At 44.4% G+C, this 23,188-nt stretch overlaps 1 protein-coding gene across 18 annotated transcripts in view; it reads right to left on the bottom strand.

Annotated features, from left to right (window-relative positions):
- The window catches only part of nrcama (neuronal cell adhesion molecule a), a 151,556-nt gene that overhangs the window by 37,637 nt on the left and 90,731 nt on the right, over positions 1 to 23,188 (bottom strand). The gene's annotated exons all lie outside the window — the stretch shown is intronic.

Genomic DNA, 23,188 nt, shown 5'->3' with positions numbered 1-23,188 from the left:
GGTGCTGACCTGTTGAACCCTCGACAACCACTGTGATTATTATTTGACCCTGCTGGTCATCTATGAATGTTTGAACATCTTGGCCATGTACTGTTATAATCTCTACCCGGCACAGCCAGAAGAGGACTGGCCACTCCTCAGAGCCTGGTTACTCTCTAGGTTTCTTCCTAGGTTCCAGCCTTTCTAGGGAGTTTTTCCTAGCCACCGTGCTTCTACATCTGCATTGCTTGCTGTTTGGGGTTTTAGGCTGGGTTTCTGTATAAGTACTTTGTGACATCTGCTGATGTAAAAAAGGCTTTATAAATAAGTGGGATTGATTGATTGCTTAACCGTGACAATCACAGAACAGCCGCAGTAGGGTAGAAAGCACCGCTGTCAGCCATAAGGATCCTATTACACATGAAGGGACGGCGACATGGACACACTTCTGTTGTCAACAACAAAAGAGGTTAGAAGACACTGAATGTGTTAGTATCAGTAATAGTCTCTAAAAAACTGCACCACAGGGAATAGACAGGAAACATGTATCTGGCTACATTCACTTTAATCCATTCATTCTAATGGCTAATATTAGCTAGTATCAACAGGCTAGCTATGGTAATGTAGGAATACAATGACCCATGTAGTCTATAATTCACATTGTGTGTGATTCACATTGACATTGTGTGTGATTCACATTGATTCACATTGGCATTGTTCACAGTGGAGAGAGGGACATGTCCAAGGCTGAGCTGTTGAGGAAGAATCACAGTGGAGAGAGGGACATGTCCAAGGCTGAGCTGTTGAGGAAGAATCACAGTGGACAGAGGGACATGTCCAAGGCTGAGCTGTTGAGGAAGAATCACAGTGGACAGAGGGACATGTCCAAGGCTGAGCTGTTGAGGAAGAATCACAGTGGACAGAGGGACCTGTCCAAGGCTGAGCTATTGAGGAAGAATCACAGTGGACAGAGGTACTTGTCCAAGGCTGAGCTGTTGAGGAAGAATCACAGTGGACAGAGGTACTTGTCCAAGGCTGAGCTGTTGAGGAAGAATCACATTGGACAGAGTGACCTGTCCAAGGCTGAGCTGTTGAGGAAGAATCACAGTGGACAGAGTGACCTGTCCAAGGCTGAGCTGTTGAGGAAGAATCACAGTGGACAGAGTGACCTGTCCAAGGCTGAGCTGTTGAGGAAGAATCTCAGTGGACAGAGTGACCTGTCCAAGGCTGAGCTGTTGAGGAAGAATCACAGTGGACAGAGTAACCTGTCCAAGGCTGAGCTGTTGAGGAAGAATCATCACAGTGGACAGAGGGACCTGTCCAAGGCTGAGCTGTTGAGGAAGAATCATCACAGTGGACAGAGGGACCTGTCCAAGGCTGAGCTGTTAAGGAAGAATAGTGTAACTGTAGGGAGATGGTATTCTCTATTCTAGCTCGTGTCAGCACACCAGGCCTGGTTGGCTGGAGAGGACAGGAGAAGAGAAGAATAGGACAAGAGAGGAGAGGAGAGGAGAGGAGAGAGAGGAGAGGAGAGGAGAGGAGAGGAGAGAGGAGAGGAGAGGAGAGGAGAGGAGAGGAGAGGAGAGGAGAGGAGAGGAGAGGAGAGGAGAGGAGAGGAGAGGAGAGGAGTTGTTACGAAAGTTGAATCAGTAAGGCTGGTCTGAATGGATCGTCACTTCATTCATCTGGTAAACTCTATAATTCACATCACTTCCTATCTCGCTCACCTTCATAACATGTATTTAATTTATATAGTAGTGGTTTTAATGACACCTCACAATCATAGCAGGTATTGGTATGGAGTGTTAATAATGTTACCTCGTCAGGATAGCAGGTATTGGTATGGAGTGTTAATAATGTTACCTCGTCAGGATAGCAGGTATTGGTATGGAGTGTTAATAATGTTACCTCATCAGGATAGCAGGTATTGGTATGGAGTGTTAATAATGTTACCTCGTCAGGATAGCAGGTACTGGTATGGAGTATTAATAATGTTACCTCATCAGGATAGCAGGTACTGGTATGGAGTATTAATAATGTTACCTCATCAGGATAGCAGGTACTGGTATGGAGTGTTAATAATGTTACCTCATCAGGATAGCAGGTACTGGTATGGAGTGTTAATAATGTCATCAGGATAGCATCACGTCTCTCCTCCTCTTTACCATTAGTAAGTGTGTGGAATATCATTCACCTCTTAATTTCAGCCAATGAACATGGAGCATTTATGTCGAATCACCCCTTGTTTCTGACTTTTGCAGCAATAGTCTTCCAACGACATTCCACCACATTTTGAGCAAATATACAATACTTCATACCATACCAATAAAACCCTTTTAAATGTAAAAACACAACATTCATACTAGTCAGATGTCAACTTCTGGAACAAATGACACCCAGCACACCCACAGTGCCATGGCAACTGATGGTTGCCATAGATATGGTATGCATTGCCCCCTCAGGAGGGGAGAACTTGAAATGTCTCAAGGCAGAAAGAAAAACAACAACAAACTCACTGCCAAAGAATGAGCCTGCCAATCAAATGCCCGGAGATGGAAGAGCCTGCCAATCAAACGCCCGGAGATGGAAGAGCCTGCCAATCAAATGCCCGGAGATGGAAGAGCCTGCCAATCAAACGCCCGGAGATGGAAGAGCCTGCCAATCAAATGCCCGGAGATGGAAGAGCCTGCCAATCAAATGCCCGGAGATGGAAGAGCCTGCCAATCAAACGCCCGGAGATGGAAGAGCCTGCCAATCAAATGCCCGGAGATGGAAGAGCCTGCCAATCAAATGCCCGGAGATGGAAGAGCCTGCCAATCAAACGCCCGGAGATGGTAGAGCCTGCCAATCAAATGCCCGGAGATGGAAGAGCCTACCAATCAAACACCCGGAGATGGAAGAGCCTGCCAATCAAATGCCTGGAGATGAAAGAGCCTGCCAATCAAATGCCCGGAGATGGAAGAGCCTGCTAATCAAATGCCCGGAGATGGAAGAGCCTGCCAATCAAATGCCCGGAGATGGAAGAGCCTGCCAATCAAATGCCCGGAGATGGAAGAGCCTGCCAATCAAATGCCCGGAGATGGAAGAGCCTGCCAATCAAATGCCCGGAGATGGAAGAGCCTGCCAATCAAACGCCCGAAGATGGAAGAGCCTGTGAATCAAACGCTTGGAGATGGAAGGGCCTGCCAATCAAACGCATGGAGGTGGAAGAGCCTGCCAATCAAACACCCGGAGATGGAAGAGCCTGTGAATCAAACGCTTGGAGATGGAAGGGCCTGCCAATCAAACGCATGGAGGTGGAAGAGCCTGCCAATCAAACACCCGGAGATGGAATAGCCTGTGAATCAAACGCTTGGAGATGGAATAGCCTGCCAATCAAACGCATGGAGATGGAAGAGCCTGCCAATAAAACGCCCAGAGATGGAAGAGCCTGCCAATAAAACGCCCAGAGATAGAAGAGCCTGCCAATCAAACGCCCAGAGATAGAAGAGCCTGCCAATCAAACGCTCGGAGATGGAAGAGCCTGCCAATAAAACTCCCAGAGATGGAAGAGCCTGCCAATCAAACGCCCGAAGATGGAATAGCCTGTGAATCAAACGCTCGGAGATGGAAGGGCCTGCCAATCAAACGCCCAGAGATAGAAGAGCCTGCCAATCAAACGCCCAGAGATAGAAGAGCCTGCCAATCAAACGCCCGAAGATGGAATAGCCTGTGAATCAAACGCCCGGAGATGGAAGAGCCTGCCAATCAAACGCATGGAGATAGAAGAGCCTGCCAATCAAACGCATGGAGATGGAAGAGCCTGCCAATGAAACGGATGGAGATGGAAGAGCCTGCCAATCAAACGCCCGGAGATGGAAGGGCCTGCCGGAGATGGAAAATTGTACTGTTGCCAAGCTGCAATACTCAGTTATCTGAAAGGACTCTTGACATATTTTTTTGAATGCATCCCAAATGGCACCCTATTCCCTACATAGTGCACTACTTCTGACAAGGGCGCACAGGGGTCTATGTTAGGCAGTAGGGTACCATTTGACAACCACAGAGAGCTAGAGAGGTTGGGCAGTTGGGGTGGGGGTTAAAACTCACGGACAGCTGTTGAAGAAGTGGAACACGGCTCCCTATGTCCTATAGACCACACTCCTTTAGACTGAGGCCCATAGGGCTGTTAGGGAATAGGGTGCCATTTGGTACGCAGACTGTGTGTAGTGTACAGATCTGTGCCTGTGATGTTATCATTGCTATGCAGTTGTATTTCACAGTTAAGGGCACCTTCCTCTGTCTCTGTGATCCAGTCCTGTGATCCAAGCTCTTACAGCAGTATAGGTTGTTATTTGTTGCTGTATCTGTGGTGGGTTAATGGCTGTATCTGTGGTGGATTAATGTAGTGTGGCTGTGTCTGTGGTGGATTAATGTAGTGTGGCTGTATCTGTGGTGGGTTAATGTAGATTGGCTATATCTGTGGTGGGTTAATGTAGTGTGGCTGTATCTGTGGTGGAATAATCTGTTGTAGCTGTATCTGTGGTGGGTTAATATAGTGTTGCTGTATCTGTGGTGGGTTAATGTATTGTTGCTGTATCTGTGGTGGGTTAATGTAGTGTGGCTGTATCTGTAGTGGGTTAATGTATTGTTGCTGTATCTGTGGTGGGTTAATGTATTGTTGCTGTATCTGTGGTGGGTTAATGTATTGTTGCTGTATCTGTGGTGGGTTAATGTAGTGTGGCTGTAGATTGTCTGTAGATTGGCTGTATCTGTGGTGGATTAATGTAGTGTTGCTGTATCTGTGGTGGGTTAATGTAGTGTTGCTGTATCTGTGGTGGGTTAATGTAGTGTGGCTGTATCTGTGGTGGGTTAATGTAGTGTTGCTGTATCTGTGGTGGGTTAATGTATTGTTGCTGTATCTGTGGTGGGTTAATGTATTGTTTCTGTATCTGTGGTGGGTTAATGTATTGTTGCTGTATCTGTGGTGGGTTAATGTAGTGTGGCTGTATCTGTGGTGGGTTAATGTAGTGTTGCTGTATCTGTGGTGGGTTAATGTATTGTTGCTGTATCTGTGGTGGGTTAATTTATTGTTTCTGTATCTGTGGTGGGTTAATGTATTGTTGCTGTATCTGTGGTGGGTTAATGTAGTGTGGCTGTATCTGTGGTGGGTTAATGTAGTGTGGCTGTATCTGTGGTGGGTTAATGTAGTGTGGCTGTATCTGTGGTGGGTTAATGTAGTGTGGCTGTATCTGTGGTGGGTTAATGTAGTGTTGCTGTATCTGTGGTGGGTTAATGTAGATTGGCTGTATCTGTGGTGGATTAATGTAGTGTTGCTGTATCTGTGGTGGATTAATGTAGTGTGGCTGTGTCTGTGGTGGATTAATGTAGTGTGGCTGTATCTGTGGTGGGATAATGTAGATTGGCTATATCTGTGGTGGGTTAATGTAGTGTGGCTGTATCTGTGGTGGGTTAATGTATTGTTGCTGTATCTGTGGTGGGTTAATATAGTGTTGCTGAATCTGTGGTGGGTTAATGTATTGTTGCTGTATCTGTGGTGGGTTAATGTAGTGTGGCTGTATCTGTGGTGGGTTAATGTATTGTTGCTGTATCTGTGGTGGGTTAATGTATTGTTGCTGTATCTGTGGTGGGTTAATGTATTGTTGCTGTATCTGTGGTGGGTTAATGTAGTGTGGCTGTAGATTGGCTGTAGATTGGCTGTATCTGTGGTGGATTAATGTAGTGTTGCTGTATCTGTGGTGGGTTAATGTAGTGTTGCTGTATCTGTGGTGGGTTAATGTAGTGTGGCTGTATCTGTGGTGGGTTAATGTAGTGTTGCTGTATCTGTGGTGGGTTAATGTATTGTTGAAGTATCTGTGGTGGGTTAATTTATTGTTTCTGTATCTGTGGTGGGTTAATGTATTGTTGCTGAATCTGTGGTGGGTTAATGTAGTGTGGCTGTATCTGTGGTGGGTTAATGTAGTGTGGCTGTATCTGTGGTGGGTTAATGTAGTGTGGCTGTATCTGTGGTGGGTTAATGTAGTGTTGCTGTATCTGTGGTGGGTTAATGTAGTGTGGCTGTATCTGTGGTGGGTTAATGTAGTGTGGCTGTATCTGTGGTGGGTTAATGTAGTGTTGCTGTATCTGTGGTGGGTTAATGTAGATTGGCTGTATCTGTGGTGGATTAATGTAGTGTTGCTGTATCTGTGGTGGATTAATGTATTGTTGCTGTATCTGTGGTGGATTAATGTAGTGTGGCTGTGTCTGTGGTGGATTAATGTAGTGTGGCTGTATCTGTGGTGGGATAATGTAGATTGGCTATATCTGTGGTGGGTTAATGTAGTGTGGCTGTATCTGTGGTGGGTTAATGTATTGTTGCTGTATCTGTGGTGGGTTAATATAGTGTTGCTGAATCTGTGGTGGGTTAATGTATTGTTGCTGTATCTGTGGTGGGTTAATGTAGTGTGGCTGTACCTGTGGTGGGTTAATGTATTGTTGCTGTATCTGTGGTGGGTTAATGTATTGTTGCTGTATCTGTGGTGGGTTAATGTATTGTTGCTGTATCTGTGGTGGGTTAATGTAGTGTGGCTGTATCTGTGGTGGGTTAATGTAGTGTGGCTGTATCTGTGGTGGGTTAATGTAGTGTTGCTGTATCTGTGGTGGGTTAATGTAGATTGGCTGTATCTGTGGTGGATTCATGTAGTGTTGCTGTATCTGTGGTGGGTTAATGTAGTGTTGCTGTATCTGTGGTGGGTTAATGTAGTGTGGCTGTGTCTGTGGTGGATTAATGTAGTGTGGCTGTATCTGTGGTGGGATAATGTAGATTGGCTATATCTGTGGTGGGTTAATGTAGTGTGGCTGTATCTGTGGTGGGTTAATGTATTGTTGCTGTATCTGTGGTGGGTTAATATAGTGTTGCTGAATCTGTGGTGGGTTAATGTATTGTTGCTGTATCTGTGGTGGGTTAATGTAGTGTGGCTGTACCTGTGGTGGGTTAATGTATTGTTGCTGTATCTGTGGTGGGTTAATGTATTGTTGCTGTATCTGTGGTGGGTTAATGTATTGTTGCTGTATCTGTGGTGGGTTAATGTAGTGTGGCTGTATCTGTGGTGGGATAATGTAGTGTGGCTGTATCTGTGGTGGGTTAATGTAGTGTTGCTGTATCTGTGGTGGGTTAATGTAGATTGGCTGTATCTGTTGTGGATTCATGTAGTTTTGCTGTATCTGTGGTGGGTTAATGTAGTGTTGCCTTATCTGTGGTGGGTTAATGTAGTGTGGCTGTGTCTGTGGTGGGTTAATGTAGTGTGGCTGTATATGTGGTGGGTTAATGTAGTGTTGCTGTATCTGTGGTGGGTTAATATAGTGTTGCTGTATCTGTGGTGGGTTAATGTAGTGTGGCTGTATCTGTGGTGGGTTAATGTAGTGTTGCTGTATCTGTGGTGGGTTAATGTAGTGTGGCTGTATCTGTGGTGGGTTAATGTATTGTTGCTGTATCTGTTGTGGGTTAATGTAGTGTGGCTGTATCTGTGGTGGGTTAATGTAGTGTGGCTGTATCTGTGGTGGGTTAATGTAGTGTGGCTGTATCTGTGGTGGGTTAATGTAGTGTGGCTGTATCTGTGGTGGGTTAATGTAGTGTTGCTGTATCTGTGGTGGGTTAATGTAGTGTTGGCTGTATCTGTGGTGGGTTAATGTAGTGTTGCTGTATCTGTGGTAAGTTAATGTAGTGTGGCTGTATCTGTGGTGGGTTAATGGCTGTATCTGTGGTGGGTTAATGTAGTGTGGCTGTATCTGTGGTGGGTTAATGGCTGTATCTGTGGTGGGTTAATGTAGTGTGGCTGTATCTGTGGTGGGTTAATGTAGTGTGGCTGTATCTGTGGTGGGTTAATGTAGTGTTACTGTATCTGTGGTGGGTTAATATAGTGTGGCTGTATCTGTGGTGGGTTAATGTAGTGTGGCTGTATCTGTGGTGGGTTAATGTAGTGTGGCTGTATCTGTGGTGGGTTAATGTAGTGTTGCTGTATCTGTGGTGGGTTAATGTAGTGTTGCTGTATCTGTGGTGGGTTAATGTAGTGTTGCTGTATCTGTGGTGGGTTAATGTAGTGTGGTTGTATCTGTGGTAGGTTAATGTAGTGTTGCTGTATCTGTGGTGGGTTAATGTAGTGTGGCTGTATCTGTGGTGGGTTAATGTAGTGTTGCTGTATCTGTGGTGGGTTAATGTAGTGTTGCTGTATCTGTGGTGGGTTAATGTAGTGTTGCTGTATCTGTGGTGGGTTAATGTATTGTTGCTGTATCTGTGGTGGGTTAATGTAGTGTGGCTGTATCTGTAGTGGGTTAATGTATTGTTGCTGTATCTGTGGTGGGTTAATGTATTGTTGCTGTATCTGTGGTGGGTTAATGTATTGTTGCTGTATCTGTGGTGGGTTAATGTAGTGTGGCTGTAGATTGTCTGTAGATTGGCTGTATCTGTGGTGGATTAATGTAGTGTTGCTGTATCTGTGGTGGGTTAATGTAGTGTTGCTGTATCTGTGGTGGGTTAATGTAGTGTGGCTGTATCTGTGGTGGGTTAATGTAGTGTTGCTGTATCTGTGGTGGGTTAATGTAGTGTTGCTGTATCTGTGGTGGGTTAATGTATTGTTGCTGTATCTGTGGTGGGTTAATTTATTGTTGCTGTATCTGTGGTGGGTTAATGTATTGTTGCTGTATCTGTGGTGGGTTAATGTAGTGTGGCTGTATCTGTGGTGGGTTAATGTAGTGTGGCTGTATCTGTGGTGGGTTAATGTAGTGTGGCTGTATCTGTGGTGGGTTAATGTAGTGTTGCTGTATCTGTGGTGGGTTAATGTAGTGTGGCTGTATCTGTGGTGGGTTAATGTAGTGTTGCTGTATCTGTGGTGGGTTAATGTAGATTGGCTGTATCTGTGGTGGGTTAATGTAGATTGGCTGTATCTGTGGTGGATTAATGTAGTGTTGCTGTATCTGTGGTGGGTTAATGTAGTGTGGCTGTATCTGTGGTGGGCTAATGTAGTGTGGCTGTATCTGTGGTGGGTTAATGTAGTGTTGCTGTATCTGTGGTGGGTAATGTAGTGTGGCTGTAGATTGGCTGTATCTGTGGTGGATTAATGTAGTGTTGCTGTATCTGTGGTGAGTTAATGTAGTGTTGCTGTATCTGTGGTGGGTTAATGTAGTGTGGCTGTATCTGTGGTGGGTTAATGTAGTGTGGCTGTATCTTGGCTGTAGATTGGCTGTATCTGTGGTGGATTAATGTAGTGTTGCTGTATCTGTTGTGAGTTAATGTAGTGTTGCTGTATCTGTGGTGGGTTAATGTAGTGTGGCTGTATCTGTGGTGGGTTAATGTAGTGTTGCTGTATCTGAGGTGGGTTAATGTAGTGTGGCTGTATCTGTGGTGGGTTAATGTATTGTTGCTGTATCTGTGGTGGGTTAATGTAGTGTGGCTGTATCTGTGGTGGGTTAATGTAGTGTTGCTGTATCTGTGGTGGGTTAATGTAGTGTTGCTGTATCTGTGGTGGGTTAATGTAGTGTGGCTGTATCTGTGGTGGGTTAATGTAGTGTGGCTGTATCTGTGGTGGGTTAATGTAGTGTTGCTGTATCTGTGGTGGGTTAATGTAGATTGGCTGTATCTTTGGTGGATTAATGTAGTGTTGCTGTATCTGTGGTGGGTTAATGTAGTGTTGCTGCATCTGTGGTGGGTTAATGTAATGTGGCTGTATCTGTGGTGGGTTAATGTAGTGTTGCTGTATCTGTGGTGGGTTAATATAGTGTTGCTGTATCTGTGGTGGGTTAATGTAGTGTGGCTGTATCTGTGGTGGGTTAATGTAGTGTTGCTGTATCTGTGGTGGGTTAATGTATTGTTGCTGTATCTGTGGTGGGTTAATGTAGTGTGGCTGTATCTGTGGTGGGTTAATGTAGTGTGGCTGTATCTGTGGTGGGTTAATGGAGTGTGGCTGTATCTGTGTTGGGTTAATGTAGTGTGGCTGTATCTGTGGTGGGTTAATGTGCTGTATCTGTGGTGGGTTAATGTAGTGTGGCTGTATCTGTGGTGGGTTAATGGCTGTATCTGTGGTGGGTTAATGTAGTGTTGCTGTATCTGTGGTGGGTTAATGTAGTGTGGCTGTATCTGTGGTGGGTTAATGTAGTGTTGCTGTATCTGTGGTGGGTTAATATAGTGTGGCTGTATCTGTGGTGGGTTAATGTATTGTTGCTGTATCTGTGGTGGGTTAATGTATTGTTGCTGTATCTGTGGTGGGTTAATGTATTGTTGCTGTATCTGTGGTGGGTTAATGTATTGTTGCTGTATCTGTGGTGGGTTAATGTAGTGTGGCTGTATCTGTGGTGGGTTAATGTAGTGTGGCTGTATCTGTGGTGGGTTAATGTAGTGTTGCTGTATCTGTGGTGGGTTAATGTAGATTGGCTGTATCTGTGGTGGATTCATGTAGTGTTGCTGTATCTGTGGTGGGTTAATATAGTGTTGCTGTATCTGTGGTGGGTTAATATATTGTTGCTGTATCTGTGGTGGGTTAATGTATTGTTGCTGTATCTGTGGTGGGTTAATGTAGTGTGGCTGTAGATTGGCTGTAGAATGGCTGTATCTGTGGTGGATTAATGTAGTGTTGCTGTATCTGTGGTGGGTTAATGTAGTGTTGCTGTATCTGTGGTGGGTTAATGTATTGTTGCTGTATCTTTGGTGGGTTAATGTATTGTTGCTGTATCTGTGGTGGGTTAATGTATTGTTGCTGTATCTGTGGTGGGTTAATGTATTGTTGCTGTATCTGTGGTGGGTTAATGTAGTGTGGCTGTATCTGTGGTGGGTTAATGTAGTGTGGCTGTATCTGTGGTGGGTTAATGTAGTGTGGCTGTATCTATGGTGGGTTAATGTAGTGTTGCTGTATCTGTGGTGGGTTAATGTAGATTGGCTGTATCTGTGGTGGATTAATGTAGTGTTGCTGTATCTGTGGTGGGTTAATGTAGTGTTGCTGTATCTGTGGTGGGTTAATGTAATGTGGCTGTATCTGTGGTGGGTTATGTAGTGTTGCTGTATCTGTGGTGGGTTAATATAGTGTTGCTGTATCTGTGGTGGGTTAATGTAGTGTGGCTGTATCTGTGGTGGGTTAATGTAGTGTTGCTGTATCTGTGGTGGGTTAATGTATTGTTGCTGTATCTGTGGTGGGTTAATGTAGTGTGGCTGTATCTGTGGTGGGTTAATGTATTGTTGCTAAATCTATTCTGGGTTAATGTAGTGTGGCTGTATCTGTGGTGGATTAATGTAGTGTGGCTGTATCTGTGGTGGGTTAATGTAGTGTCGCTGTATCTGTGGTGGGTTAATGTAGTGTGGCTGTATCTGTGGTGGGTTAATGTAGTGTTGCTGTATCTGTGGTGGGTTAATGTAGTGTTGCTGTATCTGTGGTGGGTTAATGTAGTGTTGCTGTATCTGTGGTGGGTTAATGTAGTGTTGCTGTATCTGTGGTGGGTTAATGTAGTGTTGCTGTATCTGTGGTGGGTTAATGTAGTGTTGCTGTATCTGTGGTGGGTTAATGTAGTGTGGCTGTATCTGTGGTGGGTTAATGGCTGTATCTGTGGTGGGTTAATGTAGTGTGGCTGTATCTGTGGTGGGTTAATGTAGTGTTGCTGTATCTGTGGTGGGTTAATGTAGTGTGGCTGTATCTGTGGTGGGTTAATGTAGTGTGGCTGTATCTGTGGTGGGTTAATGTAGTGTGGCTGTATCTGTGGTGGGTTAATGTAGTGTTGCTGTATCTGTGGTCTGTTAATGTAGTGTTGCTGTATCTGTGGTGGGTTAATGTAGTGTTGCTGTATCTGTGGTGGGTTACTGTAGTGTTGCTGTATCTGTGGTGGGTTAATGTAGTGTGGCTGTATCTGTGGTGGGTTAATGTATTGTTGCTGTATCTGTGGTGGGTTAATGTAGTGTTGCTGTATCTGTGGTGGGTTAATGTAGTGTTGCTGTATCTGTGGTGGGTTAATGTAGTGTGGCTTTATCTGTGGTGGGTTAATGTAGTGTGGCTGTATCTGTGGTGGGTTAATGTAGTGTGGCTGTATCTATGGTGGGTTAATGTAGTGTTGCTGTATCTGTGGTGGGTTAATGTAGATTGGCTGTATCTGTGGTGGATTAATGTAGTGTTGCTGTATCTGTGGTGGGTTAATGTAGTGTTGCTGTATCTGTGGTGGGTTAATGTAGTGTGGCTGTATCTGTGGTGGGTTAATGTAGTGTTGCTGTATCTGTGGTGGGTTAATGTAGTGTTGCTGTATCTGTGGTGGGTTAATGTAGTGTGGCTGTATCTGTGGTGGGTTAATGTAGTGTTGCTGTATCTGTGGTGGGTTAATGTATTGTTGCTGTATCTGTGGTGGGTTAATGTAGTGTGGCTGTATCTGTGGTGGGTTAATGTATTGTTGCTGTATCTATTCTGGGTTAATGTAGTGTGGCTGTATCTGTGGTGGGTTAATGTAGTGTGGCTGTATCTGTGGTGGATTAATGTAGTGTGGCTGTATCTGTGGTGGGTTAATGTAGTGTCGCTGTATCTGTGGTGGGTTAATGTAGTGTTGCTGTATCTGTGGTGGGTTAATGTAGTGTTGCTGTATCTGTGGTGGGTTAATGTAGTGTTGCTGTATCTGTGGTGGGTTAATGTAGTGTTGCTGTATCTGTGGTGGGTTAATGTAGTGTTGCTGTATCTGTGGTGGGTTAATGTAGTGTTGCTGTATCTGTGGTGGGTTAATGTAGTGTGGCTGTATCTGTGGTGGGTTAATGGCTGTATCTGTGGTGGGTTAATGTAGTGTGGCTGTATCTGTGGTGGGTTAATGTAGTGTTGCTGTATCTGTGGTGGGTTAATGTAGTGTGGCTGTATCTGTGGTGGGTTAATGTAGTGTGGCTGTATATGTGGTGGGTTAATGTAGTGTGGCTGTATCTGTGGTGGGTTAATGTAGTGTTGCTGTATCTGTGGTCTGTTAATGTAGTGTTGCTGTATCTGTGGTGGGTTAATGTAGTGTTGCTGTATCTGTGGTGGGTTAATGTAGTGTTGCTGTATCTGTGGTGGGTTAATGTAGTGTGGCTGTATCTGTGGTGGGTTAATGTATTGTTGCTGTATCTGTGGTGGGTTAATGTAGTGTTGCTGTATCTGTGGTGGGTTAATGTAGTGTTGCTGTATCTGTGGTGGGTTAATGTAGTGTGGCTGTATCTGTGGTGGGTTAATGTATTGTTGCTGTATCTGTGGTGGGTTAATGTAGTGTTGCTGTATCTGTGGTGGGTTAATGTAGTGTTGCTGTATCTGTGGTGGGTTAATGTAGTGTGGCTGTATCTGTGGTGGGTTAATGTAGTGTTGCTGTATCTGTGGTGGGTTAATGTAGTGTTGCTGTATCTGTGGTGGATTAACGTAGTGTTGCTGTATCTGTGGTGGGTTAATGTAGTGTGGCTGTATCTGTGGTGGGTTAATGGCTGTATCTGTGGTGGGTTAATGTAGTGTTGCTGTATCTGTGGTGGGTTAATGTAGTGTGGCTGTATCTGTGGTGGGTTAATGGCTGTATCTGTGGTGGGTTAATGTAGTGTGGCTGTATCTGTGGTGGGTTAATGGCTGTATCTGTGGTGGGTTAATGTAGTGTGGCTGTATCTGTGGTGGGTTAATGTAGTGTGGCTGTATCTGTGGTGGGTTAATGTAGTGTTACTGTATCTGTGGTGGGTTAATATAGTGTGGCTGTATCTGTGGTGGGTTAATGTAGTGTGGCTGTATCTGTGGTGGGTTAATGTAGTGTGGCTGTATCTGTGGTGGGTTAATGTAGTGTTGCTGTATCTGTGGTGGGTTAATGTAGTGTTGCTGTATCTGTGGTGGGTTAATGTAGTGTTGCTGTATCTGTGGTGGGTTAATGTAGTGTGGCTGTATCTGTGGTAGGTTAATGTAGTGTTGCTGTATCTGTGGTGGGTTAATGTAGTGTGGCTGTATCTGTGGTGGGTTAATTTAGTGTTGCTGTATCTGTGGTGGGTTAATGTATTGTTGCTGTATCTGTGGTGGGTTAATGTAGTGTTGCTGTATCTGTGGTGGGTTAATGTATTGTTGCTGTATCTGTGGTGGGTTAATGTAGTGTGGCTGTATCTGTTGTGGGTTAATGTATTGTTGCTGTATCTGTGGTGGGTTAATGTATTGTTGCTGTATCTGTGGTGGGTTAATGTATTGTTGCTGTATCTGTGGTGGGTTAATGTAGTGTGGCTGTAGATTGTCTGTAGATTGGCTGTATCTGTGGTGGGTTAATGTAGTGTTGCTGTATCTGTGGTGGGTTAATGTAGTGTTGCTGTATCTGTGGTGGGTTAATGTAGTGTGGCTGTATCTGTGGTGGGTTAATGTAGTGTTGCTGTATCTGTGGTGGGTTAATGTATTGTTGCTGTATCTGTGGTGGGTTAATTTATTGTTTCTGTATCTGTGGTGGGTTAATGTATTGTTGCTGTATCTGTGGTGGGTTAATGTAGTGTGGCTGTATCTGTGGTGGGTTAATGTAGTGTGGCTGTATCTGTGGTGGGTTAATGTAGTGTGGCTGTATCTGTGGTGGGTTAATGTAGTGTTGCTGTATCTGTGGTGGGTTAATGTAGTGTGGCTGTATCTGTGGTGGGTTAATGTAGTGTGGCTGTATCTGTGGTGGGTTAATGTAGTTTGGCTGTATCTGTGGTGGGTTAATGTAGATGTGGCTGTATCTGTGGTGGATTAATGTAGTGTTGCTGTATCTGTGGTGGGTTAATGTAGTGTTGCTGTATCTGTGGTGGGTTAATGTAGTGTTGCTGTATCTGTGGTGGGTTAATGTAGTGTGGCTGTATCTGTGGTGGGTTAATGTAGTGTGGCTGTATCTGTGGTGGGTTAATGTAGTGTTGCTGTATCTGTGGTCGGTTAATGTAGTGTTGCTGTATCTGTGGTGGGTTAATGTAGTGTTGCTGTATCTGTGGTGGGTTAATGTAGTGTTGCTGTATCTGTGGTGGGTTAATGTAGTGTGGCTGTATCTGTGGTGGGTTAATGTATTGTTGCTGTATCTGTGGTGGGTTAATGTAGTGTTGCTGTATCTGTGGTGGGTTAATGTAGTGTTGCTGTATCTGTGGTGGGTTAATGTAGTGTGGCTGTATCTGTGGTGGGTTAATGTAGTGTGGCTGTATCTGTGGTGGGTTAATGTAGTGTGGCTGTATCTATGGTGGGTTAATGTAGTGTTGCTGTATCTGTGGTGGGTTAATGTAGATTGGCTGTATCTGTGGTGGATTAATGTAGTGTTGCTGTATCTGTGGTGGGTTAATGTAGTGTGGCTGTATCTGTGGTGGGTTAATGTAATGTGGCTGTATCTGTGGTGGGTTATGTAGTGTTGCTGTATCTGTGGTGGGTTAATATAGTGTTGCTGTATCTGTGGTGGGTTAATGTAGTGTGGCTGTATCTGTGGTGGGTTAATGTAGTGTTGCTGTATCTGTGGTGGGTTAATGTATTGTTGCTGTATCTGTGGTGGGTTAATGTAGTGTGGCTGTATCTGTGGTGGGTTAATGTATTGTTGCTGTATCTGTTCTGGGTTAATGTAGTGTGGCTGTATCTGTGGTGGGTTAATGTAGTGTGGCTGTATCTGTGGTGGATTAATGTAGTGTGGCTGTATCTGTGGTGGGTTAATGTAGTGTCGCTGTATCTGTGGTGGGTTAATGTAGTGTGGCTGTATCTGTGGTGGGTTAATGTAGTGTTGCTGTATCTGTGGTGGGTTAATGTAGTGTTGCTGTATCTGTGGTGGGTTAATGTAGTGTTGCTGTATCTGTGGTGGGTTAATGTAGTGTTGCTGTATCTGTGGTGGGTTAATGTAGTGTTGCTGTATCTGTGGTGGGTTAATGTAGTGTGGCTGTATCTGTGGTGGGTTAATGTATGTTGCTGTATCTGTGGTGGGTTAATGTAGTGTGGCTGTATCTGTGGTGGGTTAATGTAGTGTGGCTGTATCTGTGGTGGGTTAATGTAGTGTTGCTGTATCTGTGGTGGGTTAATGTAGTGTTGCTGTATCTGTGGTGGTTTAATGTAGTGTTGCTGTATCTGTGGTGGGTTAATGTAGTGTTGCTGTATCTGTGGTGGGTTAATGTAGTGTGGCTGTATCTGTGGTGGGTTAATGTATTGTTGCTGTATCTGTGGTGGGTTAATGTAGTGTTGCTGTATCTGTGGTGGGTTAATGTAGTGTTGCTGTATCTGTGGTGGGTTAATGTAGTGTGGCTGTATCTGTGGTGGGTTAATGTAGTGTTGCTGTATCTGTGGTGGGTTAATGTAGTGTTGCTGTATCTGTGGTGGATTAACGTAGTGTTGCTGTATCTGTGGTGGGTTAATGTAGTGTGGCTGTATCTGTGGTGGGTTAATGGCTGTATCTGTGGTGGGTTAATGTAGTGTTGCTGTATCTGTGGTGGGTTAATGTAGTGTGGCTGTATCTGTGGTGGGTTAATGATGTTCTGTATCTGTGGTGGGTTAATGTAGTGTGGCTGTATCTGTGGTGGGTTAATGGCTGTATCTGTGGTGGGTTAATGTAGTGTGGCTGTATCTGTGGTGGGTTAATGTAGTGTGGCTGTATCTGTGGTGGGTTAATGTAGTGTTACTGTATCTGTGGTGGGTTAATATAGTGTGGCTGTATCTGTGGTGGGTTAATGTAGTGTGGCTGTATCTGTGGTGGGTTAATGTAGATTGGCTGTATCTGTGGTGGGTTAATGTAGATTGGCTGTATCTGTGGTGGATTAATGTAGTGTTGCTGTATCTGTGGTGGGTTAATGTAGTGTGGCTGTATCTGTGGTGGGCTAATGTAGTGTGGCTGTATCTGTGGTGGGTTAATGTAGTGTTGCTGTATCTGTGGTGGGTAATGTAGTGTGGCTGTAGATTGGCTGTATCTGTGGTGGATTAATGTAGTGTTGCTGTATCTGTGGTGAGTTAATGTAGTGTTGCTGTATCTGTGGTGGGTTAATGTAGTGTGGCTGTATCTGTGGTGGGTTAATGTAGTGTGGCTGTAGATTGGCTGTAGATTGGCTGTATCTGTGGTGGATTAATGTAGTGTTGCTTTATCTGTGGTGAGTTAATGTAGTGTTGCTGTATCTGTGGTGGGTTAATGTAGTGTGGCTGTATCTGTGGTGGGTTAATGTAGTGTTGCTGTATCTGTGGTGGGTTAATGTATTGTTGCTGTATCTGTGGTGGGTTAATGTATTGTTGCTGTATCTGTGGTGGGTTAATGTAGTGTTGCTGTATCTGTGGTGGGTTAATGTAGTGTTGCTGTATCTGTGGTGGGTTAATGTAGTGTTGCTGTATCTGTGGTGGGTTAATGTAGTGTTGCTGTATCTGTGGTGGGTTAATGTAGTGTGGCTGTATCTGTGGTGGGTTAATGTAGTGTGGCTGTATCTGTGGTGGATTAATGTAGTGTGGCTGTATCTGTGGTGGGTTAATGTAGTGTCGCTGTATCTGTGGTGGGTTAATGTAGTGTGGCTGTATCTGTGGTGGGTTAATGTAGTGTTGCTGTATCTGTTGTTGGTTAATGTAGTGTTGCTGTATCTGTGGTGGGTTAATGTAGTGTTGCTGTATCTGTGGTGGGTTAATGTAGTGTTGCTGTATCTGTGGTGGGTTAATGTAGTGTTGCTGTATCTGTGGTGGGTTAATGTAGTGTTGCTGTATCTGTGGTGGGTTAATGTAGTGTGGCTGTATCTGTGGTGGGTTAATGGCTGTATCTGTGGTGGGTTAATGTAGTGTGGCTGTATCTGTGGTGGGTTAATGGCTGTATCTGTGGTGGGTTAATGTAGTGTGGCTGTATCTGTGGTGGGTTAATGTAGTGTTGCTGTATCTGTGGTGGGTTAATGTAGTGTGGCTGTATCTGTGGTGGGTTAATGTAGTGTGGCTGTATCTGTGGTGGGTTAATGTAGTGTGGCTGTATCTGTGGTGGGTTAATGTAGTGTTGCTGTATCTGTGGTCTGTTAATGTAGTGTTGCTGTATCTGTGGTGGGTTAATGTAGTGTTGGTGTATCTGTGGTGGGTTAATGTAGTGTTGCTGTATCTGTGGTGGGTTAATGTAGTGTGGCTGTATCTGTGGTGGGTTAATGTATTGTTGCTGTATCTGTGGTGGGTTAATGTAGTGTTGCTGTATCTGTGGTGGGTTAATGTAGTGTTGCTGTATCTGTGGTGGGTTAATGTAGTGTGGCTGTATCTGTGGTGGGTTAATGTAGTGTTGCTGTATCTGTGGTGGGTTAATGTAGTGTTGCTGTATCTGTGGTGGATTAACGTAGTGTTGCTGTATCTGTGGTGGGTTAATGTAGTGTGGCTGTATCTGTGGTGGGTTAATGGCTGTATCTGTGGTGGGTTAATGTAGTGTTGCTGTATCTGTGGTGGGTTAATGTAGTGTGGCTGTATCTGTGGTGGGTTAATGGCTGTATCTGTGGTGGGTTAATGTAGTGTGGCTGTATCTGTGGTGGGTTAATGGCTGTATCTGTGGTGGGTTAATGTAGTGTGGCTGTATCTGTGGTGGGTTAATGTAGTGTGGCTGTATCTGTGGTGGGTTAATGTAGTGTTACTGTATCTGTGGTGGGTTAATATAGTGTGGCTGTATCTGTGGTGGGTTAATGTAGTGTGACTGTATCTGTGGTGGGTTAATGTAGTGTGGCTGTATCTGTGGTGGGTTAATGTAGTGTTGCTGTATCTGTGGTGGGTTAATGTAGTGTTGCTGTATCTGTGGTGGGTTAATGTAGTGTTGCTGTATCTGTGGTGGGTTAATGTAGTGTGGTTGTATCTCTGGTGGGTTAATGTAGTGTTGCTGTATCTGTGGTGGGTTAATGTAGTGTGGCTGTATCTGTGGTGGGTTAATGTAGTGTTGCTGTATCTGTGGTGGGTTAATGTATTGTTGCTGTATCTGTGGTGGGTTAATGTAGTGTTGCTGTATCTGTGGTGGGTTAATGTATTGTTGCTGTATCTGTGGTGGGTTAATGTAGTGTGGCTGTATCTGTAGTGGGTTAATGTATTGTTGCTGTATCTGTGGTGGGTTAATGTATTGTTGCTGTATCTGTGGTGGGTTAATGTATTGTTGCTGTATCTGTGGTGGGTTAATGTAGTGTGGCTGTAGATTGTCTGTAGATTGGCTGTATCTGTGGTGGATTAATGTAGTGTTGCTGTATCTGTGGTGGGTTAATGTAGTGTTGCTGTATCTGTGGTGGGTTAATGTAGTGTGGCTGTATCTGTGGTGGGTTAATGTAGTGTTGCTGTATCTGTGGTGGGTTAATGTATTGTTGCTGTATCTGTGGTGGGTTAATTTATTGTTTCTGTATCTGTGGTGGGTTAATGTATTGTTGCTGTATCTGTGGTGGGTTAATGTAGTGTGGCTGTATCTGTGGTGGGTTAATGTAGTGTGGCTGTATCTGTGGTGGGTTAATGTAGTGTGGCTGTATCTGTGGTGGGTTAATGTAGTGTTGCTGTATCTGTGGTGGGTTAATGTAGTGTGGCTGTATCTGTGGTGGGTTAATGTAGTGTGGCTGTATCTGTGGTGGGTTAATGTAGATTGGCTGCATCTGTGGTGGGTTAATGTAGATTGGCTGTATCTGTGGTGGATTAATGTAGTGTTGCTGTATCTGTGGTGGGTTAATGTAGTGTGGCTGTATCTGTGGTGGGCTAATGTAGTGTGGCTGTATATGTGGTGGGTTAATGTAGTGTTGCTGTATCTGTGGTGGGTAATGTAGTGTGGCTGTAGATTGGCTGTATCTGTGGTGGATTAATGTAGTGTTGCTGTATCTGTGGTGAGTTAATGTAGTGTTGCTGTATCTGTGGTGGGTTAATGTAGTGTGGCTGTATCTGTGGTGGGTTAATGTAGTGTGGCTGTAGATTGGCTGTAGATTGGCTGTATCTGTGGTGGATTAATGTAGTGTTGCTGTATCTGTGGTGAGTTAATGTAGTGTTGCTGTATCTGTGGTGGGTTAATGTAGTGTGGCTGTATCTGTGGTGGGTTAATGTAGTGTTGCTGTATCTGAGGTGGGTTAATGTAGTGTTGCTGTATCTGTGGTGGGTTAATGTAGTGTTGCTGTATCTGTGGTGGGTTAATGTAGTGTGGTTGTATCTGTGGTAGGTTAATGTAGTGTTGCTGTATCTGTGGTGGGTTAATGTAGTGTGGCTGTATCTGTGGTTGGTTAATGTAGTGTTGCTGTATCTGTGGTGGGTTAATGTATTGTTGCTGTATCTGTGGTGGGTTAATGTAGTGTTGCTGTATCTGTGGTGGGTTAATGTATTGTTGCTGTATCTGTGGTCGGATAATGTAGTGTGGCTGTATCTGTGGTGGGTTAATGTAGTGTGGCTGTATCTGTGGTGGATTAATGTAGTGTGGCTGTATCTGTGGTGGGTTAATGTAGTGTCGCTGTATCTGTGGTGGGTTAATGTAGTGTGGCTGTATCTGTGGTGGGTTAATGTAGTGTTGCTGTATCTGTTGTTGGTTAATGTAGTGTTGCTGTATCTGTGGTGGGTTAATGTAGTGTTGCTGTATCTGTGGTGGGTTAATGTAGTGTTGCTGTATCTGTGGTGGGTTAATGTAGTGTTGCTGTATCTGTGGTGGGTTAATGTAGTGTTGCTGTATCTGTGGTGGGTTAATGTAGTGTGGCTGTATCTGTGGTGGGTTAATGGCTGTATCTGTGGTGGGTTAATGTAGTGTGGCTGTATCTGTGGTGGGTTAATGGCTGTATCTGTGGTGGGTTAATGTAGTGTGGCTGTATCTGTGGTGGGTTAATGTAGTGTTGCTGTATCTGTGGTGGGTTAATGTAGTGTGGCTGTATCTGTGGTGGGTTAATGTAGTGTGGCTGTATCTGTGGTGGGTTAATGTAGTGTGGCTGTATCTGTGGTGGGTTAATGTAGTGTTGCTGTATCTGTGGTCTGTTAATGTAGTGTTGCTGTATCTGTTGTGGGTTAATGTAGTGTTGGTGTATCTGTGGTGGGTTAATGTAGTGTTGCTGTATCTGTGGTGGGTTAATGTAGTGTGGCTGTATCTGTGGTGGGTTAATGTATTGTTGCTGTATCTGTGGTGGGTTAATGTAGTGTTGCTGTATCTGTGGTGGGTTAATGTAGTGTTGCTGTATCTGTGGTGGGTTAATGTAGTGTGGCTGTATCTGTGGTGGGTTAATGTAGTGTTGCTGTATCTGTGGTGGGTTAATGTAGTGTTGCTGTATCTGTGGTGGATTAACGTAGTGTTGCTGTATCTGTGGTGGGTTAATGTAGTGTGGCTGTATCTGTGGTGGGTTAATGGCTGTATCTGTGGTGGGTTAATGTAGTGTTGCTGTATCTGTGGTGGGTTAATGTAGTGTGGCTGTATCTGTGGTGGGTTAATGGCTGTATCTGTGGTGGGTTAATGTAGTGTGGCTGTATCTGTGGTGGGTTAATGGCTGTATCTGTGGTGGGTTAATGTAGTGTGGCTGTATCTGTGGTGGGTTAATGTAGTGTGGCTGTATCTGTGGTGGGTTAATGTAGTGTTACTGTATCTGTGGTGGGTTAATATAGTGTGGCTGTATCTGTGGTGGGTTAATGTAGTGTGACTGTATCTGTGGTGGGTTAATGTAGTGTGGCTGTATCTGTGGTGGGTTAATGTAGTGTTGCTGTATCTGTGGTGGGTTAATGTAGTGTTGCTGTATCTGTGGTGGGTTAATGTAGTGTTGCTGTATCTGTGGTGGGTTAATGTAGTGTGGTTGTATCTGTGGTAGGTTAATGTAGTGTTGCTGTATCTGTGGTGGGTTAATGTAGTGTGGCTGTATCTGTGGTGGGTTAATGTAGTGTTGCTGTATCTGTGGTGGGTTAATGTATTGTTGCTGTATCTGTGGTGGGTTAATGTAGTGTTGCTGTATCTGTGGTGGGTTAATGTATTGTTGCTGTATCTGTGGTGGGTTAATGTAGTGTGGCTGTATCTGTAGTGGGTTAATGTATTGTTGCTGTATCTGTGGTGGGTTAATGTATTGTTGCTGTATCTGTGGTGGGTTAATGTATTGTTGCTGTATCTGTGGTGGGTTAATGTAGTGTGGCTGTAGATTGTCTGTAGATTGGCTGTATCTGTGGTGGATTAATGTAGTGTTGCTGTATCTGTGGTGGGTTAATGTAGTGTTGCTGTATCTGTGGTGGGTTAATGTAGTGTGGCTGTATCTGTGGTGGGTTAATGTAGTGTTGCTGTATCTGTGGTGGGTTAATGTATTGTTGCTGTATCTGTGGTGGGTTAATGTATTGTTGCTGTATCTGTGGTGGGTTAATGTATTGTTGCTGTATCTGTGGTGGGTTAATGTAGTGTGGCTGTATCTGTGGTGGGTTAATGTAGTGTGGCTGTATCTGTGGTGGGTTAATGTAGTGTGGCTGTATCTGTGGTGGGTTAATGTAGTGTTGCTGTATCTGTGGTGGGTTAATGTAGTGTGGCTGTATCTGTGGTGGGTTAATGTAGTGTGGCTGTATCTGTGGTGGGTTAATGTAGATTGGCTGCATCTGTGGTGGGTTAATGTAGATTGGCTGTATCTGTGGTGGATTAATGTAGTGTTGCTGTATCTGTGGTGGGTTAATGTAGTGTGGCTGTATCTGTGGTGGGCTAATGTAGTGTGGCTGTATCTGTGGTGGGTTAATGTAGTGTTGCTGTATCTGTGGTGGGTAATGTAGTGTGGCTGTAGATTGGCTGTATCTGTGGTGGATTAATGTAGTGTTGCTGTATCTGTGGTGAGTTAATGTAGTGTTGCTGTATCTGTGGTGGGTTAATGTAGTGTGGCTGTATCTGTGGTGGGTTAATGTAGTGTGGCTGTAGATTGGCTGTAGATTGGCTGTATCTGTGGTGGATTAATGTAGTGTTGCTGTATCTGTGGTGAGTTAATGTAGTGTTGCTGTATCTGTGGTGGGTTAATGTAGTGTGGCTGTATCTGTGGTTGGTTAATGTAGTGTTGCTGTATCTGTGGTGGGTTAATGTATTGTTGCTGTATCTGTGGTGGGTTAATGTAGTGTTGCTGTATCTGTGGTGGGTTAATGTATTGTTGCTGTATCTGTGGTGGGTTAATGTAGTGTTGCTGTATCTGTGGTGGGTTAATGTATTGTTGCTGTATCTGTGGTGGGTTAATGTAGTGTGGCTGTATCTGTAGTGGGTTAATGTATTGTTGCTGTATCTGTGGTGGGTTAATGTATTGTTGCTGTATCTGTGGTGGGTTAATGTATTGTTGCTGTATCTGTGGTGGGTTAATGTAGTGTGGCTGTAGATTGTCTGTAGATTGGCT

This window comes from Salmo salar, chromosome ssa17 (assembly GCF_905237065.1).
Source record: "Salmo salar chromosome ssa17, Ssal_v3.1, whole genome shotgun sequence".
Classification (NCBI taxonomy): Eukaryota; Metazoa; Chordata; class Actinopteri; order Salmoniformes; family Salmonidae; genus Salmo; species Salmo salar.
Note: the sequence above shows the minus strand (reverse complement) of the source record. Positions and strands in the feature narration are given on the sequence as shown.